Source organism: Scyliorhinus torazame, chromosome 4, assembly GCF_047496885.1.
Source record: "Scyliorhinus torazame isolate Kashiwa2021f chromosome 4, sScyTor2.1, whole genome shotgun sequence".
In the NCBI taxonomy this organism is placed as follows: domain Eukaryota; kingdom Metazoa; phylum Chordata; class Chondrichthyes; order Carcharhiniformes; family Scyliorhinidae; genus Scyliorhinus; species Scyliorhinus torazame.
The window spans coordinates 64,370,140-64,382,750 of NC_092710.1; the positions used below are offsets into that span (position 1 = coordinate 64,370,140).

At 45.4% G+C, this 12,611-nt stretch overlaps 5 non-coding genes across 5 annotated transcripts; all 5 read left to right on the forward strand.

Moving 5' to 3' along the window:
* Positions 1-1,876: 1,876 nt before the first annotated feature.
* On the forward strand, positions 1,877-1,948 carry trnad-guc (transfer RNA aspartic acid (anticodon GUC)). The gene has a single exon. It is a non-coding gene; the product is annotated as a tRNA-Asp (tRNA).
* A 2,357-nt stretch (positions 1,949-4,305) lies between these two features.
* trnad-guc (transfer RNA aspartic acid (anticodon GUC)) lies at positions 4,306-4,377 on the forward strand. The gene has a single exon. It is a non-coding gene; the product is annotated as a tRNA-Asp (tRNA).
* Positions 4,378-6,734: 2,357 nt separating this feature from the next.
* On the forward strand, positions 6,735-6,806 carry trnad-guc (transfer RNA aspartic acid (anticodon GUC)). The gene has a single exon. It is a non-coding gene; the product is annotated as a tRNA-Asp (tRNA).
* A 2,357-nt stretch (positions 6,807-9,163) lies between these two features.
* trnad-guc (transfer RNA aspartic acid (anticodon GUC)) lies at positions 9,164-9,235 on the forward strand. The gene has a single exon. It is a non-coding gene; the product is annotated as a tRNA-Asp (tRNA).
* A 2,357-nt stretch (positions 9,236-11,592) lies between these two features.
* trnad-guc (transfer RNA aspartic acid (anticodon GUC)) lies at positions 11,593-11,664 on the forward strand. The gene has a single exon. It is a non-coding gene; the product is annotated as a tRNA-Asp (tRNA).
* The last annotated feature ends 947 nt before the right edge of the window (positions 11,665-12,611 follow it).

Genomic DNA, 12,611 nt, shown 5'->3' on the forward strand with positions numbered 1-12,611 from the left:
TGTTGGACTTTAACCTGGTGTTGTGAGACTTCTTACTGTGATATTAGACGGACTGACAGAATGTTATCAGTTGAATACATTGTATTTCCACATTCTAAACATTGTCCAACTCCGGCCATGCCTCAGCTCACCTGCAGTTGAAAGACTCATCCATGCCTTTGTTCATTCTGGACTTGATCATTCCAGTGTTCCTCTGGCCGGCCTCCCATCTTCCACCCTAAATATAGCTGTGCTCATCCAGACTCCTGCGGCCTGGAACTTCACCTGAACCAAGTCCAGTTCACCAATCAGCCCCGTGTTTGCTGATCGACACTGGCTCCTGTCCCGAAAATGCATGTTTTAAAATCCCCATCCTTACGTCCAAATCCTTCCATGACGTCGTCCTTCCCTTTCTCTGAAACCTTCTCCAGCCCAACAAATCTTCCAGATTTCTGCTCTTTTGACATTCTGTATAACCCGATTTTAATCTGTAGTCTAACGTTCTGGACTCCTTTCCTAAGCCTCCCACTTATCTCGCTCGCTCTCCTCTTTAAGATGATCCTTAAAATCTGCCTCTTTGGCCAAGCTTTTGGCAGCTGACCTAATAGCTCCTTCTGTGGCTCAGCGTCAACTTTATTTCATTGCCCACAATAGAAGCGTCACGGTGGCGCAGTGGTTAGCACCACTGCCTCACAGCGCGAGAGGCCGCGTTTCATTCCGGCTTGAGGTGCCTGTGTACAGTGTGCACTTTCTCACCGTGTCTGCGGGGCATTCCTCCCACAGTCCAAAGATGTGCAGGTCCGGGGAGGTTGCGTGGAGTGAGCCCAGGTAGCATGTTCTTTCAGAGGGTGGGTGCAGACTCAGTGGGCCGAATGGCCTACTTCTGCGCTTTATGATAATGTTCTTGTAAAATACCTTATGTCTTGTTGCTCCTTTGTCAAAAGCTTGAGACATATGCCTAACTTCACCCTAGCTTTTGTCAGTGATGTGGTATAATGGTGAGCAGAGCTGCCTTCCAGGCAGTTGACGTGTATTTGATTGAATGTTTATTTTGGTAATGCAGGTGATTCCGCGTTTCATCGTCACCCTGGCTCTGACCTGAGGACAAGAAGTTAGGTGTTTCCATTTTGTTCAACTTAGTAGTTTCGCCTGATACAGTAACGGTGACCTGTCGCTTGACACATTTGCATTTAGGTGCAGGGCCCATACACAGCGTGAACAGAATTCTCCTTCCATGACAGATAGCATCAAACTGGTTAGCTGTTTAATAAAATGGCTTGACCGAAATTGAACCCAGTCCGCAGCGGGAAAGCACCGAATCCTCACCAAGAGACCAGCAGGGAGTGGTTTCGAATACTCATTGAAATTTGGATATTCAGTTGAACTGAGAGATGTCAACTGAACAAAACTTGGATTTTGTCTGATAGATTCAAATTCAATTCCTGTTAACAGGTCCACTTCACACACGTGCGGCTGGTGTCCACATAGAAAACTGACTCAATACTGGGAAACATGTCGAAAATTAAATGAAGAAGTCCAGCGCTGAGGTGGTCAAACACGAGGTATTAAACATTGCTGCGGGTTAAGGACTCAAACAATTCTCTCGAATGTTGAAAAATCGTTGTTTACTTCAGATCTAAACATAATCATCTGAAAATGAAGGAGTGGTCCACTCCATTCAGGAATTAACCACAAACGGAGATTGGAGGGGCTGCGGGTTTCCTTCAGATATCTCGGAGTGAGACTGGGCGGATTACAGGAAACCTCCTCTCAGTGAACTGACTGTGTTCCAATTCTCATCTGGGATGTACGACGGTCATTAACAGAATTCAACAGATTTGGTTCAGTGGCCGAAATTGGATTGTTGGATGATCAGTATTGGCTGTTGACCAGCTGTTCCTCGTTAGTATAGTGGTTAGTATCCCCGCCTGTCACGCGGGAGACCGGGGTTCAATTCCCCGACGGGGAGAAGTTTCCTTTAATTAACAGGCTTTCCAATTTGAACTCGGTTTTTCAGGATTGAGTGCTGAGGGATCGCAAAAGCAAGACTGTGCAGCATGATTATATTCATGGAGTTATTGAAACATGATGTACCGCTTCTGATCACAATGAATTGTGGAATGTTCCGCATTGATATAATATTCCAGAGATACAGATACAGGAATAATCCTAATATTCAGCAATGACTGACACTGTATCCATTACGCCTCAATATCCCTGACTAAACTGTATGATATTAGACATGATGTGGAGGTTCCGGCGTTGGACTGGGGTGAGCACAGAAAGAAGTCATACAACTTCTTAACACCAGACTTAATTACCTGCAAATGCTCGCATTCAAAGTATCGTCTTGCATCTTTGACTTTGTCTATATATGTGTTTCTGGAACACACCTCTTCATTCACCTGAGGAAGGAGCAGCGCTCCGAAAGCGAGTGTTTGAAACAAACCTGTTGGACTTTAACCTGGTGTTGTGAGACTTCTTACTGTGATATTAGACGGACTGACAGAATGTTATCAGTTGAATACATTGTATTTCCACATTCTAAACATTGTCCAACTCCGGCCATGCCTCAGCTCACCTGCAGTTGAAAGACTCATCCATGCCTTTGTTCATTCTGGACTTGATCATTCCAGTGTTCCTCTGGCCGGCCTCCCATCTTCCACCCTAAATATAGCTGTGCTCATCCAGACTCCTGCGGCCTGGAACTTCACCTGAACCAAGTCCAGTTCACCAATCAGCCCCGTGTTTGCTGATCGACACTGGCTCCTGTCCCGAAAATGCATGTTTTAAAATCCCCATCCTTACGTCCAAATCCTTCCATGACGTCGTCCTTCCCTTTCTCTGAAACCTTCTCCAGCCCAACAAATCTTCCAGATTTCTGCTCTTTTGACATTCTGTATAACCCGATTTTAATCTGTAGTCTAACGTTCTGGACTCCTTTCCTAAGCCTCCCACTTATCTCGCTCGCTCTCCTCTTTAAGATGATCCTTAAAATCTACCTCTTTGGCCAAGCTTTTGGCAGCTGACCTAATAGCTCCTTCTGTGGCTCAGCGTCAACTTTATTTCATTGCCCACAATAGAAGCGTCACGGTGGCGCAGTGGTTAGCACCACTGCCTCACAGCGCGAGAGGCCGCGTTTCATTCCGGCTTGAGGTGCCTGTGTACAGTGTGCACTTTCTCACCGTGTCTGCGGGGCATTCCTCCCACAGTCCAAAGATGTGCAGGTCCGGGGAGGTTGCGTGGAGTGAGCCCAGGTAGCATGTTCTTTCAGAGGGTGGGTGCAGACTCAGTGGGCCGAATGGCCTACTTCTGCGCTTTATGATAATGTTCTTGTAAAATACCTTATGTCTTGTTGCTCCTTTGTCAAAAGCTTGAGACATATGCCTAACTTCACCCTAGCTTTTGTCAGTGATGTGGTATAATGGTGAGCAGAGCTGCCTTCCAGGCAGTTGACGTGTATTTGATTGAATGTTTATTTTGGTAATGCAGGTGATTCCGCGTTTCATCGTCACCCTGGCTCTGACCTGAGGACAAGAAGTTAGGTGTTTCCATTTTGTTCAACTTAGTAGTTTCGCCTGATACAGTAACGGTGACCTGTCGCTTGACACATTTGCATTTAGGTGCAGGGCCCATACACAGCGTGAACAGAATTCTCCTTCCATGACAGATAGCATCAAACTGGTTAGCTGTTTAATAAAATGGCTTGACCGAAATTGAACCCAGTCCGCAGCAGGAAAGCACCGAATCCTCACCAAGAGACCAGCAGGGAGTGGTTTCGAATACTCATTGAAATTTGGATATTCAGTTGAACTGAGAGATGTCAACTGAACAAAACTTGGATTTTGTCTGATAGATTCAAATTCAATTCCTGTTAACAGGTCCACTTCACACACGTGCGGCTGGTGTCCACATAGAAAACTGACTCAATACTGGGAAACATGTCGAAAAATAAATGAAGAAGTCCAGCGCTGAGGTGGTCAAACACGAGGTATTAAACATTGCTGCGGGTTAAGGACTCAAACAATTCTCTCGAATGTTGAAAAATCGTTGTTTACTTCAGATCTAAACATAATCATCTGAAAATGAAGGAGTGGTCCACTCCATTCAGGAATTAACCACAAACGGAGATTGGAGGGGCTGCGGGTTTCCTTCAGATATCTCGGAGTGAGACTGGGCGGATTACAGGAAACCTCCTCTCAGTGAACTGACTGTGTTCCAATTCTCATCTGGGATGTACGACGGTCATTAACAGAATTCAACAGATTTGGTTCAGTGGCCGAAATTGGATTGTTGGATGATCAGTATTGGCTGTTGACCAGCTGTTCCTCGTTAGTATAGTGGTTAGTATCCCCGCCTGTCACGCGGGAGACCGGGGTTCAATTCCCCGACGGGGAGTAGTTTCCTTTAATTAACAGGCTTTCCAATTTGAACTCGGTTTTTCAGGATTGAGTGCTGAGGGATCGCAAAAGCAAGACTGTGCAGCATGATTATATTCATGGAGTTATTGAAACATGATGTACCGCTTCTGATCACAATGAATTGTGGAATGTTCCGCATTGATATAATATTCCAGAGATACAGATACAGGAATAATCCTAATATTCAGCAATGACTGACACTGTATCCATTACGCCTCAATATCCCTGACTAAACTGTATGATATTAGACATGATGTGGAGGTTCCGGCGTTGGACTGGGGTGAGCACAGAAAGAAGTCATACAACTTCTTAACACCAGACTTAATTACCTGCAAATGCTCGCATTCAAAGTATCGTCTTGCATCTTTGACTTTGTCTATATATGTGTTTCTGGAACACACCTCTTCATTCACCTGAGGAAGGAGCAGCGCTCCGAAAGCGAGTGTTTGAAACAAACCTGTTGGACTTTAACCTGGTGTTGTGAGACTTCTTACTGTGATATTAGACGGACTGACAGAATGTTATCAGTTGAATACATTGTATTTCCACATTCTAAACATTGTCCAACTCCGGCCATGCCTCAGCTCACCTGCAGTTGAAAGACTCATCCATGCCTTTGTTCATTCTGGACTTGATCATTCCAGTGTTCCTCTGGCCGGCCTCCCATCTTCCACCCTAAATATAGCTGTGCTCATCCAGACTCCTGCGGCCTGGAACTTCACCTGAACCAAGTCCAGTTCACCAATCAGCCCCGTGTTTGCTGATCGACACTGGCTCCTGTCCCGAAAATGCATGTTTTAAAATCCCCATCCTTACGTCCAAATCCTTCCATGACGTCGTCCTTCCCTTTCTCTGAAACCTTCTCCAGCCCAACAAATCTTCCAGATTTCTGCTCTTTTGACATTCTGTATAACCCGATTTTAATCTGTAGTCTAACGTTCTGGACTCCTTTCCTAAGCCTCCCACTTATCTCGCTCGCTCTCCTCTTTAAGATGATCCTTAAAATCTGCCTCTTTGGCCAAGCTTTTGGCAGCTGACCTAATAGCTCCTTCTGTGGCTCAGCGTCAACTTTATTTCATTGCCCACAATAGAAGCGTCACGGTGGCGCAGTGGTTAGCACCACTGCCTCACAGCGCGAGAGGCCGCGTTTCATTCCGGCTTGAGGTGCCTGTGTACAGTGTGCACTTTCTCACCGTGTCTGCGGGGCATTCCTCCCACAGTCCAAAGATGTGCAGGTCCGGGGAGGTTGCGTGGAGTGAGCCCAGGTAGCATGTTCTTTCAGAGGGTGGGTGCAGACTCAGTGGGCCGAATGGCCTACTTCTGCGCTTTATGATAATGTTCTTGTAAAATACCTTATGTCTTGTTGCTCCTTTGTCAAAAGCTTGAGACATATGCCTAACTTCACCCTAGCTTTTGTCAGTGATGTGGTATAATGGTGAGCAGAGCTGCCTTCCAGGCAGTTGACGTGTATTTGATTGAATGTTTATTTTGGTAATGCAGGTGATTCCGCGTTTCATCGTCACCCTGGCTCTGACCTGAGGACAAGAAGTTAGGTGTTTCCATTTTGTTCAACTTAGTAGTTTCGCCTGATACAGTAACGGTGACCTGTCGCTTGACACATTTGCATTTAGGTGCAGGGCCCATACACAGCGTGAACAGAATTCTCCTTCCATGACAGATAGCATCAAACTGGTTAGCTGTTTAATAAAATGGCTTGACCGAAATTGAACCCAGTCCGCAGCGGGAAAGCACCGAATCCTCACCAAGAGACCAGCAGGGAGTGGTTTCGAATACTCATTGAAATTTGGATATTCAGTTGAACTGAGAGATGTCAACTGAACAAAACTTGGATTTTGTCTGATAGATTCAAATTCAATTCCTGTTAACAGGTCCACTTCACACACGTGCGGCTGGTGTCCACATAGAAAACTGACTCAATACTGGGAAACATGTCGAAAATTAAATGAAGAAGTCCAGCGCTGAGGTGGTCAAACACGAGGTATTAAACATTGCTGCGGGTTAAGGACTCAAACAATTCTCTCGAATGTTGAAAAATCGTTGTTTACTTCAGATCTAAACATAATCATCTGAAAATGAAGGAGTGGTCCACTCCATTCAGGAATTAACCACAAACGGAGATTGGAGGGGCTGCGGGTTTCCTTCAGATATCTCGGAGTGAGACTGGGCGGATTACAGGAAACCTCCTCTCAGTGAACTGACTGTGTTCCAATTCTCATCTGGGATGTACGACGGTCATTAACAGAATTCAACAGATTTGGTTCAGTGGCCGAAATTGGATTGTTGGATGATCAGTATTGGCTGTTGACCAGCTGTTCCTCGTTAGTATAGTGGTTAGTATCCCCGCCTGTCACGCGGGAGACCGGGGTTCAATTCCCCGACGGGGAGAAGTTTCCTTTAATTAACAGGCTTTCCAATTTGAACTCGGTTTTTCAGGATTGAGTGCTGAGGGATCGCAAAAGCAAGACTGTGCAGCATGATTATATTCATGGAGTTATTGAAACATGATGTACCGCTTCTGATCACAATGAATTGTGGAATGTTCCGCATTGATATAATATTCCAGAGATACAGATACAGGAATAATCCTAATATTCAGCAATGACTGACACTGTATCCATTACGCCTCAATATCCCTGACTAAACTGTATGATATTAGACATGATGTGGAGGTTCCGGCGTTGGACTGGGGTGAGCACAGAAAGAAGTCATACAACTTCTTAACACCAGACTTAATTACCTGCAAATGCTCGCATTCAAAGTATCGTCTTGCATCTTTGACTTTGTCTATATATGTGTTTCTGGAACACACCTCTTCATTCACCTGAGGAAGGAGCAGCGCTCCGAAAGCGAGTGTTTGAAACAAACCTGTTGGACTTTAACCTGGTGTTGTGAGACTTCTTACTGTGATATTAGACGGACTGACAGAATGTTATCAGTTGAATACATTGTATTTCCACATTCTAAACATTGTCCAACTCCGGCCATGCCTCAGCTCACCTGCAGTTGAAAGACTCATCCATGCCTTTGTTCATTCTGGACTTGATCATTCCAGTGTTCCTCTGGCCGGCCTCCCATCTTCCACCCTAAATATAGCTGTGCTCATCCAGACTCCTGCGGCCTGGAACTTCACCTGAACCAAGTCCAGTTCACCAATCAGCCCCGTGTTTGCTGATCGACACTGGCTCCTGTCCCGAAAATGCATGTTTTAAAATCCCCATCCTTACGTCCAAATCCTTCCATGACGTCGTCCTTCCCTTTCTCTGAAACCTTCTCCAGCCCAACAAATCTTCCAGATTTCTGCTCTTTTGACATTCTGTATAACCCGATTTTAATCTGTAGTCTAACGTTCTGGACTCCTTTCCTAAGCCTCCCACTTATCTCGCTCGCTCTCCTCTTTAAGATGATCCTTAAAATCTACCTCTTTGGCCAAGCTTTTGGCAGCTGACCTAATAGCTCCTTCTGTGGCTCAGCGTCAACTTTATTTCATTGCCCACAATAGAAGCGTCACGGTGGCGCAGTGGTTAGCACCACTGCCTCACAGCGCGAGAGGCCGCGTTTCATTCCGGCTTGAGGTGCATGTGTACAGTGTGCACTTTCTCACCGTGTCTGCGGGGCATTCCTCCCACAGTCCAAAGATGTGCAGGTCCGGGGAGGTTGCGTGGAGTGAGCCCAGGTAGCATGTTCTTTCAGAGGGTGGGTGCAGACTCAGTGGGCCGAATGGCCTACTTCTGCGCTTTATGATAATGTTCTTGTAAAATACCTTATGTCTTGTTGCTCCTTTGTCAAAAGCTTGAGACATATGCCTAACTTCACCCTAGCTTTTGTCAGTGATGTGGTATAATGGTGAGCAGAGCTGCCTTCCAGGCAGTTGACGTGTATTTGATTGAATGTTTATTTTGGTAATGCAGGTGATTCCGCGTTTCATCGTCACCCTGGCTCTGACCTGAGGACAAGAAGTTAGGTGTTTCCATTTTGTTCAACTTAGTAGTTTCGCCTGATACAGTAACGGTGACCTGTCGCTTGACACATTTGCATTTAGGTGCAGGGCCCATACACAGCGTGAACAGAATTCTCCTTCCATGACAGATAGCATCAAACTGGTTAGCTGTTTAATAAAATGGCTTGACCGAAATTGAACCCAGTCCGCAGCAGGAAAGCACCGAATCCTCACCAAGAGACCAGCAGGGAGTGGTTTCGAATACTCATTGAAATTTGGATATTCAGTTGAACTGAGAGATGTCAACTGAACAAAACTTGGATTTTGTCTGATAGATTCAAATTCAATTCCTGTTAACAGGTCCACTTCACACACGTGCGGCTGGTGTCCACATAGAAAACTGACTCAATACTGGGAAACATGTCGAAAAATAAATGAAGAAGTCCAGCGCTGAGGTGGTCAAACACGAGGTATTAAACATTGCTGCGGGTTAAGGACTCAAACAATTCTCTCGAATGTTGAAAAATCGTTGTTTACTTCAGATCTAAACATAATCATCTGAAAATGAAGGAGTGGTCCACTCCATTCAGGAATTAACCACAAACGGAGATTGGAGGGGCTGCGGGTTTCCTTCAGATATCTCGGAGTGAGACTGGGCGGATTACAGGAAACCTCCTCTCAGTGAACTGACTGTGTTCCAATTCTCATCTGGGATGTACGACGGTCATTAACAGAATTCAACAGATTTGGTTCAGTGGCCGAAATTGGATTGTTGGATGATCAGTATTGGCTGTTGACCAGCTGTTCCTCGTTAGTATAGTGGTTAGTATCCCCGCCTGTCACGCGGGAGACCGGGGTTCAATTCCCCGACGGGGAGAAGTTTCCTTTAATTAACAGGCTTTCCAATTTGAACTCGGTTTTTCAGGATTGAGTGCTGAGGGATCGCAAAAGCAAGACTGTGCAGCATGATTATATTCATGGAGTTATTGAAACATGATGTACCGCTTCTGATCACAATGAATTGTGGAATGTTCCGCATTGATATAATATTCCAGAGATACAGATACAGGAATAATCCTAATATTCAGCAATGACTGACACTGTATCCATTACGCCTCAATATCCCTGACTAAACTGTATGATATTAGACATGATGTGGAGGTTCCGGCGTTGGACTGGGGTGAGCACAGAAAGAAGTCATACAACTTCTTAACACCAGACTTAATTACCTGCAAATGCTCGCATTCAAAGTATCGTCTTGCATCTTTGACTTTGTCTATATATGTGTTTCTGGAACACACCTCTTCATTCACCTGAGGAAGGAGCAGCGCTCCGAAAGCGAGTGTTTGAAACAAACCTGTTGGACTTTAACCTGGTGTTGTGAGACTTCTTACTGTGATATTAGACGGACTGACAGAATGTTATCAGTTGAATACATTGTATTTCCACATTCTAAACATTGTCCAACTCCGGCCATGCCTCAGCTCACCTGCAGTTGAAAGACTCATCCATGCCTTTGTTCATTCTGGACTTGATCATTCCAGTGTTCCTCTGGCCGGCCTCCCATCTTCCACCCTAAATATAGCTGTGCTCATCCAGACTCCTGCGGCCTGGAACTTCACCTGAACCAAGTCCAGTTCACCAATCAGCCCCGTGTTTGCTGATCGACACTGGCTCCTGTCCCGAAAATGCATGTTTTAAAATCCCCATCCTTACGTCCAAATCCTTCCATGACGTCGTCCTTCCCTTTCTCTGAAACCTTCTCCAGCCCAACAAATCTTCCAGATTTCTGCTCTTTTGACATTCTGTATAACCCGATTTTAATCTGTAGTCTAACGTTCTGGACTCCTTTCCTAAGCCTCCCACTTATCTCGCTCGCTCTCCTCTTTAAGATGATCCTTAAAATCTACCTCTTTGGCCAAGCTTTTGGCAGCTGACCTAATAGCTCCTTCTGTGGCTCAGCGTCAACTTTATTTCATTGCCCACAATAGAAGCGTCACGGTGGCGCAGTGGTTAGCACCACTGCCTCACAGCGCGAGAGGCCGCGTTTCATTCCGGCTTGAGGTGCCTGTGTACAGTGTGCACTTTCTCACCGTGTCTGCGGGGCATTCCTCCCACAGTCCAAAGATGTGCAGGTCCGGGGAGGTTGCGTGGAGTGAGCCCAGGTAGCATGTTCTTTCAGAGGGTGGGTGCAGACTCAGTGGGCCGAATGGCCTACTTCTGCGCTTTATGATAATGTTCTTGTAAAATACCTTATGTCTTGTTGCTCCTTTGTCAAAAGCTTGAGACATATGCCTAACTTCACCCTAGCTTTTGTCAGTGATGTGGTATAATGGTGAGCAGAGCTGCCTTCCAGGCAGTTGACGTGTATTTGATTGAATGTTTATTTTGGTAATGCAGGTGATTCCGCGTTTCATCGTCACCCTGGCTCTGACCTGAGGACAAGAAGTTAGGTGTTTCCATTTTGTTCAACTTAGTAGTTTCGCCTGATACAGTAACGGTGACCTGTCGCTTGACACATTTGCATTTAGGTGCAGGGCCCATACACAGCGTGAACAGAATTCTCCTTCCATGACAGATAGCATCAAACTGGTTAGCTGTTTAATAAAATGGCTTGACCGAAATTGAACCCAGTCCGCAGCGGGAAAGCACCGAATCCTCACCAAGAGACCAGCAGGGAGTGGTTTCGAATACTCATTGAAATTTGGATATTCAGTTGAACTGAGAGATGTCAACTGAACAAAACTTGGATTTTGTCTGATAGATTCAAATTCAATTCCTGTTAACAGGTCCACTTCACACACGTGCGGCTGGTGTCCACATAGAAAACTGACTCAATACTGGGAAACATGTCGAAAATTAAATGAAGAAGTCCAGCGCTGAGGTGGTCAAACACGAGGTATTAAACATTGCTGCGGGTTAAGGACTCAAACAATTCTCTCGAATGTTGAAAAATCGTTGTTTACTTCAGATCTAAACATAATCATCTGAAAATGAAGGAGTGGTCCACTCCATTCAGGAATTAACCACAAACGGAGATTGGAGGGGCTGCGGGTTTCCTTCAGATATCTCGGAGTGAGACTGGGCGGATTACAGGAAACCTCCTCTCAGTGAACTGACTGTGTTCCAATTCTCATCTGGGATGTACGACGGTCATTAACAGAATTCAACAGATTTGGTTCAGTGGCCGAAATTGGATTGTTGGATGATCAGTATTGGCTGTTGACCAGCTGTTCCTCGTTAGTATAGTGGTTAGTATCCCCGCCTGTCACGCGGGAGACCGGGGTTCAATTCCCCGACGGGGAGAAGTTTCCTTTAATTAACAGGCTTTCCAATTTGAACTCGGTTTTTCAGGATTGAGTGCTGAGGGATCGCAAAAGCAAGACTGTGCAGCATGATTATATTCATGGAGTTATTGAAACATGATGTACCGCTTCTGATCACAATGAATTGTGGAATGTTCCGCATTGATATAATATTCCAGAGATACAGATACAGGAATAATCCTAATATTCAGCAATGACTGACACTGTATCCATTACGCCTCAATATCCCTGACTAAACTGTATGATATTAGACATGATGTGGAGGTTCCGGCGTTGGACTGGGGTGAGCACAGAAAGAAGTCATACAACTTCTTAACACCAGACTTAATTACCTGCAAATGCTCGCATTCAAAGTATCGTCTTGCATCTTTGACTTTGTCTATATATGTGTTTCTGGAACACACCTCTTCATTCACCTGAGGAAGGAGCAGCGCTCCGAAAGCGAGTGTTTGAAACAAACCTGTTGGACTTTAACCTGGTGTTGTGAGACTTCTTACTGTGATATTAGACGGACTGACAGAATGTTATCAGTTGAATACATTGTATTTCCACATTCTAAACATTGTCCAACTCCGGCCATGCCTCAGCTCACCTGCAGTTGAAAGACTCATCCATGCCTTTGTTCATTCTGGACTTGATCATTCCAGTGTTCCTCTGGCCGGCCTCCCATCTTCCACCCTAAATATAGCTGTGCTCATCCAGACTCCTGCGGCCTGGAACTTCACCTGAACCAAGTCCAGTTCACCAATCAGCCCCGTGTTTGCTGATCGACACTGGCTCCTGTCCCGAAAATGCATGTTTTAAAATCCCCATCCTTACGTCCAAATCCTTCCATGACGTCGTCCTTCCCTTTCTCTGAAACCTTCTCCAGCCCAACAAATCTTCCAGATTTCTGCTCTTTTGACATTCTGTATAACCCGATTTTAA